General features: G+C 31.6%; 1 pseudogene; it reads left to right on the top strand.

The window, feature by feature from the left end:
• Positions 1-6,405: 6,405 nt before the first annotated feature.
• Positions 6,406-17,345, top strand: LOC124918139 (annotated as a pseudogene).
• Positions 17,346-20,478: the final 3,133 nt, after the last annotated feature.

Below are 20,478 nucleotides of genomic sequence, written 5' to 3'. Positions count from 1 at the left end.
CATGCATTGTACGGGTAAACAGGTAAACAAAATAATATATATAAATATTTTAAATAAATATAATATTATTCAAATCTTTGAATTGGTTTTAATTTATAAAATTAAATAAAATTCAAATTTAATGTTTACTTATATTATTTTTAAATCTATCGAATATATAAAGTTTGAAAAACATCTATAAAAAAAGATATAATTGCTTGATATAATTGCTTGCGGACCATATAAATTGATAACATAAATTAGGTAGAAAGAAAAATGTAGTTTAGAAAAAAAATAATTCATCAAATATTGAATTTTGGATCAAATTATATAAATTTTTATCTGGGTGTAATTTTTATTATTATTATTATATACTTATTTACAAAATAAAAAAAATTTATCTAACTAATTCATTTAAATTTTTTATATTTTTTATATTAATAATAATTTTGAGTCAAATTTATTAAGAATAAACATTTATATAAAAATAGAAAAAAATAAATTTAATATAATAATTTGTATAAAAATAAATAAATTCATATAATAGATAATTGTATAAATATAAATAATATTTAAAATTAATATATATATATATAAATAATAAAAAACAATGTCAAAATAAAATTATTGTATATAAAAATAATAATAAATTGTTATAATAGATAATAAACAAATATTAAAAAATAATTAAATTAATATAATAAGTAAATAAAAAATATGTACTAATAAAAATGTGTTCATAAGAGAAGCAATGGTCAACCTCTTTCAAATATAAAACATGGATTCTAAGCATGCAATTATATAATTGGACTTTCTAAATGATTCATTCCTTCGGTCGGTTTACTGTGAAATATCAAATTGGCCCGATCTACCATAAGTGCCTCCATATTTCGCTTAGTAAAAATTGAAAATGGGTTTAGTCAATGATTAAAAAACTTCATTTTCTCGATCTTCATATAATGTATTAAATTGGCCCGTTATACCATAAGTGCCTCAATATTTCACTTAGTAGGATTCCACAATTGAATTGGTTTAGTCAGTGATTGGAAAACTTCATTTTCTCGGTCTTCATACGATGTATTAATTTGTTTTTTTATAATATTAAATTATTAAAATTATTTAAAATAAATATATAAATAATTAAAAAATATATATGATAATAAATAAATTATTCTTTCACCTATCTTAATTTTTTTATAATAATAAATAATTGTCAAATATATTTTTCAATAAATTTAAAACTTAACGTATTTTGATAATTATATTTTTAATTTTTTTAAATTTAAATATTTTTATTAATTTGTTTTTAAGTTTTTATTTTTATTTTGAATAAATATTATTTTTATTTCAGTCTTTTTATTTAATAATATATTAAGTATATATTGATATTTTTCATTTTAATTTTTTTTTTATCAATTCTAAAATATTATTTCAAATATATAATGTCTTATTTTGTATTTTTATAATAATAATAAAGAAATAAAAAAAAAAAATCGATCACTTTAAAAACTTAACAAATTAAGTTAAATATATTTTTAAATTTCTTTTTTATTATAATTTTAAAAATATATATATGAACATTATAATTAAAATAATAAATATTTATTATATTTTATGAATTTTCTGATATATTTTTATATATATATAATTAATAATTTAATACTAAAATATACATTATTAAAATCTTTTGTACCCATATATATCATATAAATTATCTTTCAACTCAATGATACATTATTAATCATAACCATTCTCAAATATTAAATTATGTCTTTTAACTTTGGCTCACTCCTGTGTAAGAATTTTGCGGTATTCAATGGTGCATTCTTAAACATTTAATTACACATTTTTGCATAATCTTAGACCCTAAATCACAATTTATTGAAGAACTCTTAAGTTTTCTCACAAATGATTGCTTTACTCAAGCCAATATTCCCAACATTCGATTACATTTTTTGGCATTAATTTAGGCACCGTTAAATAAAAATATGTACTAATAAAAATGTTGTTCATACAATATCTTAATATGTTTTTTTATAATAATAAATTATTAAAAATTATTAAAAATTAATATATATATATATATATATATATATATATATATATATATATATATATATATAGATATATAAATATATAAATAATTAAATAAAAAAAATATGTGATAAATAAAAAAATAATTTTTTCACGCATCTAAATTTTTTTTATAATAATAAATAAGTCTTCAATACATTTCTCAATAAATTTAAAAGTTAACATATTTTATTAAATATATATTTTATTTTTTTATTTTTACTTTTAACAAATATATATTATTTTTTATTTTAGTCTTTTTAATTAATAATATATTAAATATATATTGATATTATTTTTAAATTTTTTCTTTAATTCTGAAATATTATTTCAAGTATATAATCTCTTATTTTGTATTTTTATAATAATAAATAAATAAAAAATTCGACCACTTTAAATAATTAACATATTTAGTTAAATATATTTTTTAATTTATATATTTCTAAAATATATATATATATATATGAAAAATATAAATTAAAATAATAAATATTTTATGTATTTTATATATATAAATAAATAATTAATAAAATAATAATACTAAAAATGCATTATTAAAATCTTTTTCATCCATATATATACAATCTAAATTATCTTTTAATGATGTATTATTAACCCGAATCATTCTCAAGCATTTGATTATGTCTTTTGGCTTTCGCTCACCCTCTGTGTAAGAACTTCGCGGTTTTCAAGGGTGCATTCTTAAATATTTGATTACACATTTCGGCATGATCTTAGGTCTTGAATCACCCTTCGTTGATGAACCCTTAGGTTTTCTCACCAATATTTGTTTTACTCAAACCGTCATTCCCAAAATTCTATTACACCTTTTGGCATACATTCTTGCTTTTTCTTCATGTACAATGTTCGCGCACCCACATATAATATTACTTTTAGAGGGATTAGAACCATAGTCTTATGAAATGTTAACACTTTAACCGCTAGATAATTTATGATTGTTGAAATAATTTTATAATTTTGTGTATATATATATATGTAAGTTACATTTTGAATAATTATAACTCATATTAAAACAAATATAATAAAAATAATTATATCTTTTATCCTAATATTAAATAAAAATAATAATGATATATATATATAACATTGTTATTATATCATAACTTTTCTCAATATATTATATAAATTTATTAATAAAAATATTTTTTTATTTATTTTTATTTATTTATATATATGAAAAATAACTTTGGAAGAAAATTGAAAGAACAATGAAGGATAGAATGACGTTACGGCAATTTAAATTTCTCTCTCTAATATATCTTTATATTTTTTTATTTTTTCAACTAATAATGTTATTAAGGATGACAATTTAAAATCGAATCGAATTGTCCTGTTTTAGGCGATTTCTCCCTGAAACCGAACTAGAAAGAACGTGGATAGTATTTGTGTCCCCGTATCGACTTGCCCCGATCTTACCCTAATTCCTTCCCGAACACTATAAACAAAATTAAATATATAAAATCACCAATATATTTATTTATACATTATATTTTATAAGAGTTATAAATTTATTTTTTTTTATAATAATATAAAATTTCAATATATTATATAACAAAATCGTTTATATAATTTTTTTATATATTTTTTTTATATAATTTTTTTTAATTATTTTTTAAAAATATTTTATAAACGGTGCCTCACGGGGATTCCCCAAAACCGAACGAGGCGGGGATGGTATTAAAAAAATCCCCGAAATATAAACTGGGTGAGGATGGTAAATGTATTCTTTGCCCCGAACTGCCTTATTGTCATCCCTAAATGTCATGTTATGTCATTCCTCTCTCATTCATGGATAGTTTCCCAAACTAACCTGGCTTGGCGTTCAACTTCCCAAACTTTTATTCATTTCCAAACTAACCTAGTTTATTGTTTAAACTCAGTTTTTTTGTTTATTATATTGAAAACTCATTAATTATATATATATATATATTAAATTATTATTTTTATAAATTTTATATATTTAAATTATTATTTGTATAAATTAAATTATTTATATTTTGATATATATTTTAAATTATTATTTTTTTTTATAAATTTGATTATTTATATTTTGATAAATAATTATATTTTTATAAATTTGATTATTTATATTTTAATATATATATATATTTACATTTAATTATTATTTATATAGTGTAATAAATATTCCCTTTAGCATTCTAATAAATAATTGATAAATATTAATAAATTTAAAGTATTTTAACCCTAACAATATAATAATTAATAATTCATAAAAACAATTACAATCATCATTTATCTAAATTATTGACGATGTTTCTCAGGACAACATTGGCTACGTTTCGTAAGACATTCGTGGATTATCAATTTTGGTTCGAATACACTGAATTTGAAATCGTTGATTTTCTTCTCTCTCAAATTTTCACTGGGAACAAAATTACCACATTTTAATAATAAAAGACACATGACAAATGACAAAGTTTAAAAAATTTCCATAATAATTGAAATGTAAATATATATTTATATATTAAAATATAAATAATCAAATTTGTAAAAACTAATAATTTAGTTATATATTAAAATATAAATAATCAAATTTATAAAAGTAATAATTAAAAATATATATCAAAATATAAATAATTAGTTTATGCAAATAATAATTTTAATATATAAAATTTATAAAAATAATAATTTAATATATATATATATAATGAATTTTAAATATAATAAAAAAACTGAGTTTGAAGAGTAAACTAAGTTATTTTGGGAATGAATGAACAAATAGGTTAGTTTGGGAATGAACAAATAAAATTTATAACTTAAAGATTTATTAGATTATTTTGTTAAAGTATTTTAATTATTTTGTTAGGTTGAAAGTTTGAAACATACCTATAATATTTTTATTTTTATTTTTATTTCTAACAGTTTCAAATTTATGAACAAGTCAACCCACGATTCAACCTAAATATCTATTTACTCTCACATACAGTAGAAACTATTTAAATTAATAATGCCGGGATCGGAGAAATTTATTAATTTATCGACTAATTAATAATTATTCATTTATCGATAAATTAATAGTTATTAATTTAAAGAGTTTTCAACCGATTCAATGTATAATTCATATATCGTTAAAATAAGTAATTATACATATTAAACAAAAAAAAGACAATTAGTCTATGCCTCTTAGAATTACATTGCATCAAACATTTTAACTCAAAGTTAGTACTATTAATGACTTTTAAAGTATTAGATAACTTTCTTGAATATATTGTAGGTGTAATATATATGTTTTCAATAGAGTGATATGTTTTCAATTTCTATGAATTATTATTTTATGATTTTTTTGGGACCGAAAATTATAAAGGGATTCCCGAAAAAATATTATCTTATTATTTTATTGAGTTTTTCAATTTTTTACGTTGGCCTAAGTCGGGACCGGACAAATTTATTATTTTAGAGAGTTTATTAATTTACCGAATATTAATTTAAAGAGTTTCTACTGTATATATCTAAATTAACCAAACTCTCGACCCGACAAATCAAACAAATTCAAATTAAGCATTATATATATATATAAAGAGTATTTATCATTAATTATTTTAATTTTAGATTTCTTCTTCTTTTTATGTTTTTTTCTTATACTAATATTGATTATTAATTATTTTAAAATTGTTTGGTTCCAATGGTTAGATATAAAAGTTATTTATCCCTTCAACAACAAAAACCCTTCAACACAAAATAAATAAATTAATAATCAAGAATTCGTTAATAATAGCAATTCATTCATCAATCAACAAAAGAGTAATAATCAAATAATCAAATATTAGACAAAATAATATTCCTTACTACTATAAGAGTCATTAATTAAAAAATAAATAAATAATTATTAATTTTTTAATATTAAATTAAATAAAAAACGTCAAAAAAATATTACAGTAGAATAAAATTCATAAATAAGTTACTAAAATATCTTAAAAATAAGAATTTGAAAACTAAGAGAATAAATGGTTTAATTAATGAAAAAGAGAAAAAATATATTAATATTTAATTTATAAATATATAAATTTAAAAATAAAACATAGGCTAAATGAATTTTTTTTTAATAGTAGGTATATTTAAATATGTTTAAAGAAACTAGTTGTATAAGGGGGAAATTTGAGGAAATGACCCGAATAACAGGCCTAAATGCGTATGGTGTGGGGGCATAATTTAAATAGCGCCGGTGACCCTCTTTTTTTTAATGACAATTATACCCTTGCGTAACGCAACTCCAGTTGCGTGACGCAACCAAAATCCTATAAAATCATAATTTTATTTTTTATTTTTGATTCATTTTCTCTCTCATCTAGGTCTTCTCCGCCGTGAATCTTAATGACGGAAAAGACTTTCTCTTCTTTTTCATCGGCGAAGAACCAATCGAAGAGACACCGTGGACCATTCCACTATATTCAATGGCCTAAAGCGGCGAAGAACTTCAAACGGCGAACGACGACGACCAAAGATAAAATTTCCACTATATTCGTTTATATTTTGTGTTGATTTCGTTTACATATAATTGTTTGTGTTGATTTCCTTTACAAAACGTCATTGATTCGCCCTGATTCGTTGAATGCAGGTTGGTTGGTTGGTTGGATGCGTCACGCAGGATTCAGCTCAAATCCCTTCCAGCAATTCAGGTAACAAACAAATGTGTTTCTTGTAGAGTTAGTTAATCCATCCTATTCGATTTGATATCTTTAGTTATCTGGAAATCTTTTATGTAGTTTCCTGATTTGGTATAACCTCTAACAACGTCCAAGAAAGGAAATTTATTTATTTATTTGTTTGTTTGTTTGTAGGATCCAAATAATAATAATAATTTGTTTCTGAGGTTTAATCAATTGGTTTGTTTGTTTGTTTGTTTATATGAAAAATATTACAGTCCCATCTTGTTATAGAGAAAACAATGATATGATTATCCCATATCCAAGATCAGAGAGTGAAATCCTTTCATCAACTCATGCCAAGGAATTCTCATATAACAAGCTAAGGAACGCCACAAGAAACTTTTGCCCTGACAGTCTTCTTGGCGAAGGTGGATTCGGTTATGTATTCAAAGGTTGGATTGATGAACAATTGCTCTGTTGGGTCAAACTATTTTGACTAAGTGTTGAAATAATTTAACCATTAGGATTTTGATGATGAAATAATCTATGCGTTTTGATGAAGGTGTATTGAAATCATATTTCATGAGACTTGACTTTAATGAGGCTCATTAGACCGATTTTGGCATTAGATGCACACAATTAGACATGCAGTCTAACTCGTGGAGTTAGACGTGCAGTCTAATAGATCTCGGAATTAGACATGCAGTCTAACTTAGCGGAGTTAGACGTGCAGTCTAATATATGTGGAATTAGACGTGCAGTCTAACTCAGCGAAGTTAGACGTGCAGTCTAACTTAGCGAAGTTAGACGTGCAGTCTAATATATGTGAAATTAGACGTATAGTCTAACTCAGCGGAGTTAAATGTGCAATCTAATATATGTGGAATTAGACGTTTAGTCTAACTCAGCGGAGTTAGACGTGCAGTCTATTAGATGGTGAAAGTTAGACGTAAGTCTAACTCCTTCAGACAAGTCTGGAGTAAAACTGGAATTAGACGTGCAGTCTAACTTAGTGGAGTTAGACGTGCAGTCTAATGGTTTATAACAATTAGACGTGTAGTCTAATTGGTGAAAGTTAGACGTAAGTCTAACTCCTTCAGATTAGTCTGAAGTAGAACCGGAATTAGACGTGTAGTCAAATTGGTGAAAGTTAGACGTAAGTCTAACTCCTTCAGATTAGTCTGAAGTAGAACCGGAATTAGACGTGTAGTTTAATTGGTGAAAGTTAGACGTAAGTCTAACTCCTTCAGATTAGTCTGAAGTAGAACCGGAATTAGACGTGTAGTCTAACTCAGTGAAGTTAGACGTGCAGTCTAATGGTTTGTAACAATTAGACGTATAGTCTAATTGGTGAAAGTTAGACGTAAGTCTAACTCCTTCAGATTAGTCTGAAGTGATTGTAATTAGACTTAAGTCTAATTCTATTAGACCAGTCGGTCTAATGGATTATGCTCTTAGACGGGGATGTTTATTTCATTAGACGAGGTCGTCTAACTGAAATACGTCTAATGCTTAGCTTAAGCAGAATGCTTGAAGCTAGCACCCGCCTACCCACGTGCTATAGCTGTACCCTACTCCTGCTCCACTTTCTAGTGAAGATTAGTACGATGGCTATATGCAACCAACCAAAGAATGCCACGTAAGAGAATTTCCCTCATATTACTTGTTTTGAAGGTACATCCCTGATGGAATATTCGGGGCACTACCAGTTGTTGTACGGCCACGATCCTTGTGCTCAGAACCTGCTGTGTACTATGGCGGTTTTCCAATGGAAGAGTGCCACGTATTATTCTAAAAGATTCGACCGTTAGTCTCTGCCCAATATTTATTAAATCTCAAGGACAACGGACAATCAGTCTCACTGAATCAACAAGCAACCGAATTTTATAGAGAAAGAAACTATTCGATCATCTTGCTTACTGAATTGAAGCCTTTGAATATTCATACTGTGAAGCTGCTTTCCTGATTGTACTGTGTGTTAATCAAGAGAGAGCTAGAATCAAAAACACCATTAACTGAGTGATATTTTTCATCTTGTAAATTAAACAGAGTGTGTTCTGTTCAATAGTGAGATAAGTGTGTGCAAACTGTATTTGATTCTAATCATATTATAGTGAATCCTTCCGGTGGTTGGAAGAAGGGGTGACGTAGGAGTGTTTCTCCGAACATTCATAAACAAACTGCTGTGTTCTTTCATTTTTGTCATCTTTTCATTCTTCATCTTGAGCTTCAAACCCAAGTAAACAATTCCGCCTTAATTCTGTTTCAAGTGTTTACAAGAGTTTGTGTAGAATAGAAAGCGACCTAAATCCCTAACAGGATTTCTTTCAAACCGTTTTTCATAAGACTTCATCAATAGCCAGACCCCCGTCTCTATCGATAAATCCGATCCTATCAATTGGTATCAAAGCCCTGTTTCTATTCTCAAGCTTTTCCTGAAAAATGTCGACCATAACAAAAGATGCTAGTGCTACAGTCATTCCAACCTTCTCTCGAGAAAACTACATTGTATGGAAGAAAAGTGTTCGTTCTCATCTTTCTTTTCTTCATGACGACATGTGGAGTGTAGTCACAGAAGGTCCTATCAAGATCGATAAGGAGAAAGCTGACTGGACCGCTGATGAAAAGAGGCAGAACAACCTCAACAACATGGCTCTCGATGTTCTATACAGATCTCTTGATGATAGTATATTCAACTACATTATCAAATACGATACTGCCAAAGAGGTTTGGGACAGACTCACCCAACTGTGTGAGGGCAACGAGCAAACCAAGGAAAACAAGATCATGGTTGCCACTCAACAGTTTGATAACTTCAAGATGCGTCCTGGTGAAACAATGAGACTAAATTTTCACCAGATATAAACAAACCAACACTATTTCAAATTGAAGAGTCAAACGTTTTTGAAAAGAAGGTTGAAGATATCTCATATGAGAATGAGATGCTCAAAGAACAGATTAAAACTCTTTCATCTGAAAACAAGAGGTTAAACTATATTGTCTGTGCATGGACAAAGTCTAGAGAAGCTATCAAATATCAGATAAAACCTGTTAGATCTAGATCTGGATTGGGATTTGATAGCAATGACCTTAACCTGTCATGCAAAAAGTCAAACTCAACTGACAAACTTAAGCCAATAAGTTTTGTCAAAGGGAGTATGACTAACATTGAATCTAATCCTATTCATGAAGAAGTTGCTTTCAAAAATGAAATAGTTTATGTTCCGTCGAGTGTTAGCTGGCTTAAGAATAAGCTGGAAGCAGCTAACAAGTCTGGCAATCTAAAACCTGACTCTAAGTCAAGGAGTTTTAAAAGAAAGTCTTCTTCAAAAGCTAAGGGATCAGTGGCTAGCAGGAAGTCATCTACTAAGTCAAAATCATATGCATTAATTACAACACAAAATGGGAAATCCATCATAATAACTCAAATATGGATTCCTAAGGGACTAATTTATCGAGGACCCAAGTGAATGTGGGTACCAAAATATGTAAATAGTTTCCTTTGTAGGTGATGCAGGAGGATTGCAGGAGGGAAGAAAGAAGAATACTCTTTTGAGTACACAGCCTGGAAGATCAACAATGACTTTTTCCATTCTAGTAGATTAAATGTTTTTATTTGTTAAAAATATTTTTGGTCTTTGGACCACAAAAATTGTTTCTTATGCCTTTCTGTCCCTATACAAAATGAAAGGAAAAATTACTTTGGAAGTAAGGATACTCTCAAGACGAAAATCCTTAATTGGTCTATTAGACAAGTGTGTCTAAAAGAAACGGTTCGTACTTAGACGTATTTTTGCTCAAAATCTATACATCTAAGTCTATATGTTAAGGTTTAAAACCTACGCGATTAGACATACACGTCTAATAGACGTTAGACATTTTTATGTCATGAGCAAGAGGATGCTCACGTCTAATCAAACACACGTCTAACACGTGATGTTCATGCGGAATTAGACGTACACGTCTAATAGACATTAGACGTATTTTATACAACACGGAATTAGACGTATGCGTCTAATAGACCCATCCGTCTAATAGGCGTTTAGATATATGGATTTATGCAGTAAGAAAAACGTCTAACTACGTGCCGATTAGACTGATCAAGGACAGCTGTCCCACGTGAGGAGATATCCGTTTTTCCTGCTCAAATATCAAACAGTCATCTCTTAACAACGTGAAGACACGTGTTTTTCAGGTTTAGAGAAAATGACTAATATACCCTCATTTTTAATAATGACTCTTTGTAAAGGACGTCTAACATTTATTGATGGGCCATACCCTTAAGAAAAGTGACGGTTATTCTGTGTATCTTTAGTCTGTCTATATAAGAATATCCTTGCATGAGTTTGAAAGCTTTTCATCTCTTAAAATCCTTAAGAACCCTAGCTTTCTTTGCATTCTTCTCTCTAAATCTCTCTGAAATCTTGTGTCTGTTCGTATTCCTCTAAAAATAGTGAACAAGAAAATCACTTTGGGTCATTGTACATTGCAGGTGGATTTTCCATCGGTCTACACTTTCGATCAGCCAGAAGTAGTGGATATGTTCAGAACCCTAGAGTATTCTGGGTTGAGAAAGTATCTCGGTGGTCCATTCATCTTCTATGAAAAAGAAGTTCGCGAGTTCTTCAAATCTGCAACTATGGTGGGCGAATCTATCATAGCAACCGTCAATGGCATGGAATTTTCTTTTGACGAAAGTGTTTATGCGGAGTTCTTTGAACTTCCGACGGAGGGGCACACGTTCGACATGATTCTTTCATCAGATATTATGCAAGAGATGAAGAAGACCTTTACTGCCGATGGCTCGATGATCCATGTAAATGGAAACTAGAAGGTTCTCAAACCCCACTTCATTTTGTTGAACGATGTGATTGCAAAAGCCCTCCAAGGGAAGTCTGGTTCCTTTCATCTCTATAGTCAAGACCGTTTCGATTATATGTGCGCAATCTCAAAGGGAATCCAGGTAAACTGGGCATATACCCTTTTCCAGAACCTTTGCTTTTCTATCTGCTAGGCAAACAAGGAAAGCATAACGTATGCGGCTCAACTGAGTCGATTGATGGAGTATTTGGGGGTTCATGTGGGTGAACCTGAGCAAATCAACACTCCGAGGGTATTCTCTGCCCTTACAGTTGCTAGTACTTTGATGAGGATGAAGAACAATATGGAATCTGCCTCAGGTGCATCCAGTTATCAAACAGGTGGTAAGCCTTCCACTCGATCCAAACAACCATCTACTTCTGTTATGTCAACAAGGGCAAAGAAATTAAAGACATTGAATGAATCAGAGGCCAGTTACTCCAGTCTGAAAAACTTCACGAAGAAAGATTATGAATCTGTCGATTCAAGAATAAGGCAAGGTCCAGGTGTACTTGTTGCTACTCTCATGTCCTCTCTATCTTCTCCGGCGACTATCCTGAGAAAGCCTTCGATATCCTGTGTCTCGAAAGAAAAGAAGACCAAGGCGCCTCGCGCGTCTAAGTCAATGAAGGTAACCTCCTCTAGACCTTTGGCCGATGTGCCTAAGTTTAATGTTCCTGTGATGGAATAAGATGAATCTGTCTTCTCTCCTATAAGAAAATCTGCTTAAGGGCCCGCTGTTGAGTCAGCTGGTCCAAATGATGAAAATGCTAACATGACTGAGTCTCCTGTTGTTGACCTCATCAAATAGCCGCAGGTGCTACAGAAAGTGCTCAACCAGAACAAGGCGTTGTTCTTACCCTTGTTGCTGGTAAATCTGCTGAAAAAGATTCCTTAGTAGCTGGGAAGGTTACTCGTATAGCCCTACTGAGATGTGCAAGAAACCCCAATTAGCGTACGAATTGATGTGTTCCGCAAGGCTGTCATGTGGAATTGTCTTCAATGAACCCAGACCTGCTCCAAAACCCGTCGAGGTTGTTGGAAAACGTAAAGATATTGAAATTCCTGTTTCTGAAGAAGTATCGGAGGCAACAAGCATTGTTGAGCTCGTGTTAGATCAAGTCAAAGCCATTGCGGCTGAAAAGTTGGAAATTTTCGAATCATGGTCCCTGGAAAGATTGTCTACCAAGTACAATGAAGCCCTATCAAACTCTGCAATAACCCGAGAGTGGAAGAAACGTGTAGCCAATGAGAAGAAAGTTCTCAAGTGGGCTAAAACTTCAGAAGTGGCTGAAGCTCTGAAGAGAAAGGATCTTGTTGAAGCGTGCTTATGTGGAAGAGCACTTTTCCCAATTCTTGAAGCCAGAAAGGGTAATTTTAACCCTGTTGAGAAAGGCTCTGAAGTGGAAGTGAAAGTGTTAAAGAGGCTGGATGACATCATGGATAATTACGTCTCGGTGGCTACCCGATACATTCATGGCGCTAATTGCTCTGGAGCAAAACCTTTTGATGATGATGAAACGATGGATATCCTTGATGCTAATGATGATGCCGATGAGCTAGATTCTTCTCTTTTGATTGATTTTGGGAACCTTTCTGCTAAAGAAAGACGTATTCTGGATAAACCCATTTAAGAGAATCCTCATGGAGATGAAGAAAAAGTGATTGTTCAAGAGCCTGAACAAGCTCTTCTAACAAATGAAGAAGAAGTGGTTGAAGAATATGTGGTTGAGGAGTCTTCTCAAGCTCCTATTGAAGAAAATGTTGCGATATCCCCTATTGTGAGAACAGAGAAAGCCTAAGAGAAGATGGCTGAAGTAACTCAGCCAGAGATTATCAGATCTGAGGGGAAACCCTCCAAAGACAAGGATGTTGGAGAAGAAAGTTCCTCATCTGAGGAGGAACATGACCAATATGCAAGATATGTCAGGCCCCTTCCATTCCCCAATATCATTACGGGAAGTGTTCATGAAAATGTCAACAACCCTCGTCACTACTCTAGAGATCTGTATGAAAGATTTCAGAGAGCTGAAGATAAACTATTGGAAGAAGAGCAGAATAAAGATGATAAGGTGGCTGAGAAGGATCAACCAGAGCAATCGATGCAGATTCATACTCATTTTGAACCTATCCAGAGCATGGCAACAAAGTCTCAAGAGAATTCATCCAACGAAGAATCCTCTACTGAAGGTATTAAGCTTCTAAAGTCGACGACTTCTGTGCTCTCATCTCTTCAGAAGAACGTGGTTTCGATGGGATCAAACATGATTAAGGCTTTGAACACCCAGAGAGAAGAAATAAAGGATTTTGCTGAAGTTATCAAAGTTCTTACTGAACTGGACAACACTCTGAAGAAGAACACGTATGAGACTCATGTCTCAAACTTAAACTTCTCCAATTTTGAAAAGAAGCTCTTCATTCGTCAATCTGAAATGATGGACCTTGAAAGGCACATCAATGATGACCGTCATAGGGAGACTATGGATGAATTCAGCCTGATGAAGAATCAAATGGTGGAAATTCAAGGACGTTAAAGAAGAACAGATGGTGAACGACAAGAATTTGCTGACTCTATTGCAAGGAAGTTTTAAGCAAAGGAGAATGCTAAAGTTGATGCTGATAGAGATCAACCTCGAATCACCCAATGTGAGTCAAGCATAAGAAGTGACGGTGTGTCAACCGGCACTAGATCCAGACGAGCTCCAAGTAATGATGAAAATCATAGGCCAACTAAAAGAGGCGGAGGTCGAAGCAGTGGTGATCGTGGAGGCCGAAGTAGTGGTGGTGGTCGCGGTAGGCAATCAGGCTTTGATCAAAGAGGTCGTGCCAGTGGCGGTGATCGTGGTGGTAGACCAAGTGGAAGCTATGGTCGCAGTCTTCTCCCTTTTCTCAACATGTTAACCGGCCAAGACATGAGCTCAACCGATCTTCGAGTAAAAATGGAAGAACAATAAATTCTTTTCTTCTACTCTGTTTAAGTCTTTCAAACAATATTTCTTTGATAATGTTCTGAATATTGGTTTTTGGAAGTTAGATGTAAGTGAACAGGGGTTTTGCTTATTTATATGATGAATTCTTATTTTGGTATATATATATCTAGGTTTTAAATTTCTTCATCAAAAAGGAAGAAATTGTTGGGTCAAATTATTTTGACTAAGTGTTGAAATAATTTAACCATTGGGATTTTGATGATGAAATGATTTATGCGTTTTGATGCAGGTGTATTGAAATCATATTTCATGAGACTTGTCTCTAATGAGGCTCATTAGACTGATTTTGGCATTAGATGCACACAATTAGACGTGCAGTCTAACTCGTGGAGTTAGACGTGCAGTCTAACTCGTGGAGTTAGACGTGCAGTCTAACTCGTGGAGTTAGACGTGTAGTCTAATAGATCTCGGAATTAGATGTGCAGTCTAACTTAGCGGAGTTAGACGTGCAGTCTAATATATGTGGAATTAGACATTCAGTCTAACTCAGCGGAGTTAGACGTGCAGTCTAATATATGTGGAATTAGACGTGTAGTCTAACTCAGCGGAGTTAGACGTGCAGTCTAATATATGTGGAATTAGACGTGCAGTCTAACTCAACGGAGTTAGACGTGCAGTCTATTGGATGGTGAAAGTTAGACGTAAGTCTAACTCCTTCAGACAAGTCTGAAGTTGAACCGGAATTAGACGTGCAGTCTAACTCAGTGGAGTTAGACGTGCAGTCTAATGGTTTGTAACAATTAGACGTGTAGTCTAATTGGTGAAAGTTAGACATAAGTCTAACTCCTTTAGATTAGTCTGAAGTGATTATAATTAGACTTAAGTCTAATTTCATTAGACCAGTCAGTTTAATAGATTCTGCTCTTAGACGGGGATGTTTTTTTCATTAGACGAGGTCGTCTAACTGAAATACGTCTAATGCTCAGCTTAAGAAGAATGCTTGAAGCTAGCACCCGCCTACCCACGTGCTATAGCTGTACCATACTTCTACTCCACTTTCTAGTGAAGATTAGTACGATAGCTATATGCAACCAACCAAAGAATGCCACGTAAGAGAATGTTCCTCATATTACTTGTTTTGCAGGTACATCCCTGATAGAATATTCGGCGCACTACCAGTTGTTGTACGACCACGATCCTTGTGCTCAAAACCTGTTGTGTACTATGGAGGTTTTCCAATGGAAGAGTGTCACGTATCATTCTAAAAGATTCGACCGTTAGTCTCTGCCCTGTATTTATTAAATCTCAAGGACAACGGACAATCTGTCTCACTGAATCAGTAAGCAACCGGATTTTACAGAGAAAGAAACTATTTGATCATATTGCTTACTGAATTCAAGCATTTGAATATTATACTGTGAAGCTTCTTTCCTTATTGTACTGTGTGTGAATCAAGAGAGAGCTAGAATCAAAAACACCAGTAGCTGAGTGATATTCTTCATCTTGTAAATTGAACAGGGTGTGTTCTGTTCAATAGTGAGCTAAGTGTGTGCCAACTGTATTTGATTCTAATCATATTATAGTGAATCCTTCCGGTGGTTGGAAGAAGGGGTGACGTAGGAGAGTTTCTCCGAACATCCATAAACAAACTGCTGTGTTCTTTCATTTCTGTCATTTTTTCATTCTTCATCTTGAGCTTCAAACCCAAGTAAACAATTCCGCCTTGATTCTGTTTCAAGTGTTTACAAGAGTTTGTGTAGAATAGAAAGCGAATTAAATCCCTAACAGGATTTCTTTTAAACCGTTTTTCATAAGACTTCATCAATAGTCAGACCCCCGTCTCTACCGATAAAGTGGATCCTATCATGCTCACTACTTCTAGGCCATGTTCTGGCATCGTTGTTGCTGTCAAGAAACTTAAACTTGAAGGCTTCCAAGGTCACAAGGAGTGGTTGGTATTTTTTTTCTTTTTTTTCAGGTTATAATTATTTTGCTCTGTTTTTGACTTCTTCCAAGTATTATTATATACAGTCGGAAGTTAACTATCTTGGCCAACTTCTTCATCCGAATCTGGTTAAGCTTATTGGGTATTGTTCGGAAGGTGATAAGGATAAGCTCTTGGTTTATGAGTTTTTTCCAAAAGGGAGCTTGGAGAATCATCTTTTCAGAAGTGAGTTAGTTTTCAACATATGCCAATAAAATTTTGAATTTTTTATATGGATCCACATCTGGTTGAGAAATCAGGTCTTTTCAAATGAAAGTAATCAGATTAAGAGAATACATTATTTTGTGATTTTGTCAATCAACAAATAGGTCGGTTGACGACAAAAAGTGATCTGTATAGTTTTGGAGTAGTGTTACTCGAATTGCAATCTGGTCGTCGAGCTGTTGACAAGTCAAGAATGGGTGTAGAATAGAATCTAGTGGAGTGGGCTATTCCTTATTTAGGGGACAAACGAAAACTATTCAGGATTATGGACACAAAATTAGAAGGACAATATCCTAAAAAAGGAGCTTTTATGGCTGCTAATGTTGCTCTGCAGTGTCTAAAATCAGAGCCTAAAGCACGCCCAAAAATGTCACTGGTTTTAGCCACCTTAGAAGAGATCCAGTCCTTGAAAAGCACATCCAAAACTCGAACTGCTAATGACTCGAAAAGTAACTTACCACCAAAAACGCATCATCGCTCGCCCATGAATACGACACCTTCTGCTGCCTCTCCATTACCAGCCCACCGACAGCAGCCTCGAGTACGATGAACAAATCTTTTTTTGTTAGAATTCTCTTATATGTTGTGCCAATTTGAGTTTTGCTGTAAACTCTGTACTGTGTATATATATAACACCTTTGTTATAGATTATTCTTCATTTAAGTTGGTTCAAGCATTTAATTTATTTATCTCGGTCATAATCATAGTCACGATAATTACAAAATAGCAGAAAAGTAAATTAACTTTTTTTTATTTGTTATTTGATGACAGAAGTGTGATTGAGGTAAATCTTTGAATTTTGAACGAAATGATTCAATGGTTTAGTTTCAAGTTATAGAGGGTTAAACAAGTCTGAATAGTTACAAATAAATTGTGATTTGTGAACTAGAAGTTGTGATTTAAGGTAAATGTAATGCTTTACAATATAAAAATTTATAAATAAATTGTAACAGAGTTCCAAGATAGTTAAATTGTTATTATTTGAAGTTAATACCTGTAGTAGAATATATCATTCCAACATAAAAGGCACAAACACTAAAACTAATATAAGTAGAATTCGGTACAATAATGATTAACAGAATTGAAGCAATCAACCTTAATAGGCAGAGGGGGATCATCAACAATATATGCACAAGATTTGTCTGAAACTAAATACCCCCAAAATGAACCCAAGAAAATATGTGATGTTGTTGGTAGTTCACCATTCAAGAGTTCACAAAGTGTTGAAAACATTTTTCAAGTTCTAATAAAATCCCAGTATCTCTATTATAGGGACCAACCACCCTACCACCTCGGGAAGAATTAGTCTGTAGTCCAACTCTGCTCAACAACCTCCCTTACTTTCCTATTGTACTCGCGTTTGTTTTCGCTGAACATCCTTGCAGCTTCTGAGTTGGCAGGTGAGTTTGGGTTCGGGTCACAAAGCAACGACTGCAGAAAAAATAGAACCCTTATAAGTTTCGATGTAATCGTGATCAGATGCTATCCATGACTCATGTTGTTGTTAGCAATGTAACTAATTAGGTATAAATTTTGTTTTTTTAGTTTGAGCTTGGTTTAGTTAGTTCCAACTTCTAAACCAGACAAACCCCTACCTAGATAGAGGTAAGTATAGCAGTTACATCATAGATTGGGCTCCATTGATTTTGGAGTATGTCCACAAATACTTCCATCTGCATATACTGGCAAATGGGCAAGGGAAAAGAAGAACAAACTTTTAAGATTACTACAAACAGGTATGTTATGATGCATACATATCATAATTCAAATAATGGAGATGAGAATCTAGCAATAAATTTGTGTATATTGTTCAGATTAAGTTGAAAAAAGTGAAAATCTGACCAAAATTGTGTTTCCAAATGAACCCATAGTATAATATTTAAGATACTTTAATTGATTGAAGCTATATTGTTTTGTGACTTACTATTTGGATGAAACATGCGAGAAACAAAGAGAATTGTTGGTGGCTTATTTGGATAGTCCTCATTAAATTGAAGACTCAACTTAAACGTGCCTGATGAAGAAAGAAAAATAATAATTCATTCATGCCAAAGAAAGCAGACAACCAAAACCAAACAAATCATTAGAAGGTAACCCTCCTAGCATAAATTAGCAAGAATTGATGCCATGTTCAAGCCTGTTTCGAAATAAAACTATGATCTTTACTTACCTCCATCCCATAAGGTATCATCAGGTCTGAAATGAAATCATAAACAGGTAAACAAAGTTAGAAAGATACTATCAATCAAGAGACACCGTAACAATGAAATGCAAGTACTCACTATAAATGGTCTGGGGTGTGTCACTCGGTTGTGTGACGCAACTGCGTGACGTACCCGTATTTCGCCGTCGGTGGCATTTAGCTAATCAATCTCTAATCCCTAAACCCTAACAAACAATGCGAAAGAAATAAAGGAAGGAGGAAGAATACCAGTAGTAGCGGACATCTCCTTCGTTGGAATTCCGACGTCTTCGTCGGGGGTCGTCGTCGGGGTTCATCGTCGGGGGTCGTCTTTTTAGAGAGAAGGAGAAGAAGGAGAGAATGAGAAGTGAAGAGAGCGAACAAGAAAGAAAGAAATGAAAAGAAATGGGAAAATTGGAAATTTTTTAATTATATAGCAAGGGCATTATGGACTTTTCATAATGCACTCGGATGCGTCACGCAATTGGAGGATGCGTGACGCAATAGGGGCATTTTCGTCAGAAAAAAAAGGGTCACCAGCGCTATTTAAATTATGCCCCCACACCATACACATTTAGGCCTATCAGTGGGGTCATTTCCTCAAATTTCCCTGTACAAGTACATATACGTTTAAGTGACCTTTTTTTCCTATTTTAAATTATATTTATAATCGGTCTACATATTTTTTTTTATTAAACAATAATTTTTCAATTACACCAAATTTTATATCATAATTGTGTCACAATTTTTATTTACTATACCTTTATATTTAAGAAGTAGAGATTATAAATAATAATTTTAATTTTTTGACAGAATTATTAAATTATACTTCTTATTAATGTTAATTGGGATTTCGGGATTAATGACAAATTTATGACTTTAGTTGAAAGGTTTTGTCAAATTTAGGACTCTCTTAATTTGTTGTCATTTTAAGAACTCTACTTATTATATTTTATTACATTTAAGACTCTTTCTTTAACTCTGTTATAATATTATTTTATATTATTTATTTAATATATATTTATTTTACACGTCATTAACTTTTATAATTATAATTTATTTATTTTTATCAAATTATCATTTGTCCCAATCTATTCCATATTCTGCGTAGATTACTGTTTCCTTCCGCCATCTCAAATATCTCCAACTCATATATATAGAGAGAGATTCCCTAAGATACATACATATGAGTATTAATTACATTTAACTTCGGAATTGAATATGTGAAACTGAAGATATTACATAACTAAGTTGCGTTTTGGTCAATTAGGCAGCAATTTGGTCAATTAGGCAGCAGTCTAAGAGGTGGTATTGTTGTTCTGTAGTCTAGGAAGTCTCTTTGATGTAGGCAACTAAAACATTATAATGGATAATATATCAAACAGATCTGAAATCTGATCAACCTAACTATTAGGTTTTTGGAGAACAAGAGACAAATTGAGAAAATAAGATTGTATTCACGATGATGAAAATTAGGATAGTGTTCCCTATTTATATGACCCTAATTTATACAATGATCCTCCAACTGTATAAGAATATATAAAATTATACTAAACTTTTAATTGGACCTATTACAACTCAATAACTAGGCATCCCAGCATTACATAAATTATATAT

This window comes from Impatiens glandulifera, unplaced genomic scaffold, assembly GCF_907164915.1.
Source record: "Impatiens glandulifera unplaced genomic scaffold, dImpGla2.1, whole genome shotgun sequence".
In the NCBI taxonomy this organism is placed as follows: domain Eukaryota; kingdom Viridiplantae; phylum Streptophyta; class Magnoliopsida; order Ericales; family Balsaminaceae; genus Impatiens; species Impatiens glandulifera.
The sequence above is the reverse complement of the archived record's forward strand: the minus strand, read 5'-3'. Positions and strand labels throughout refer to the sequence as shown.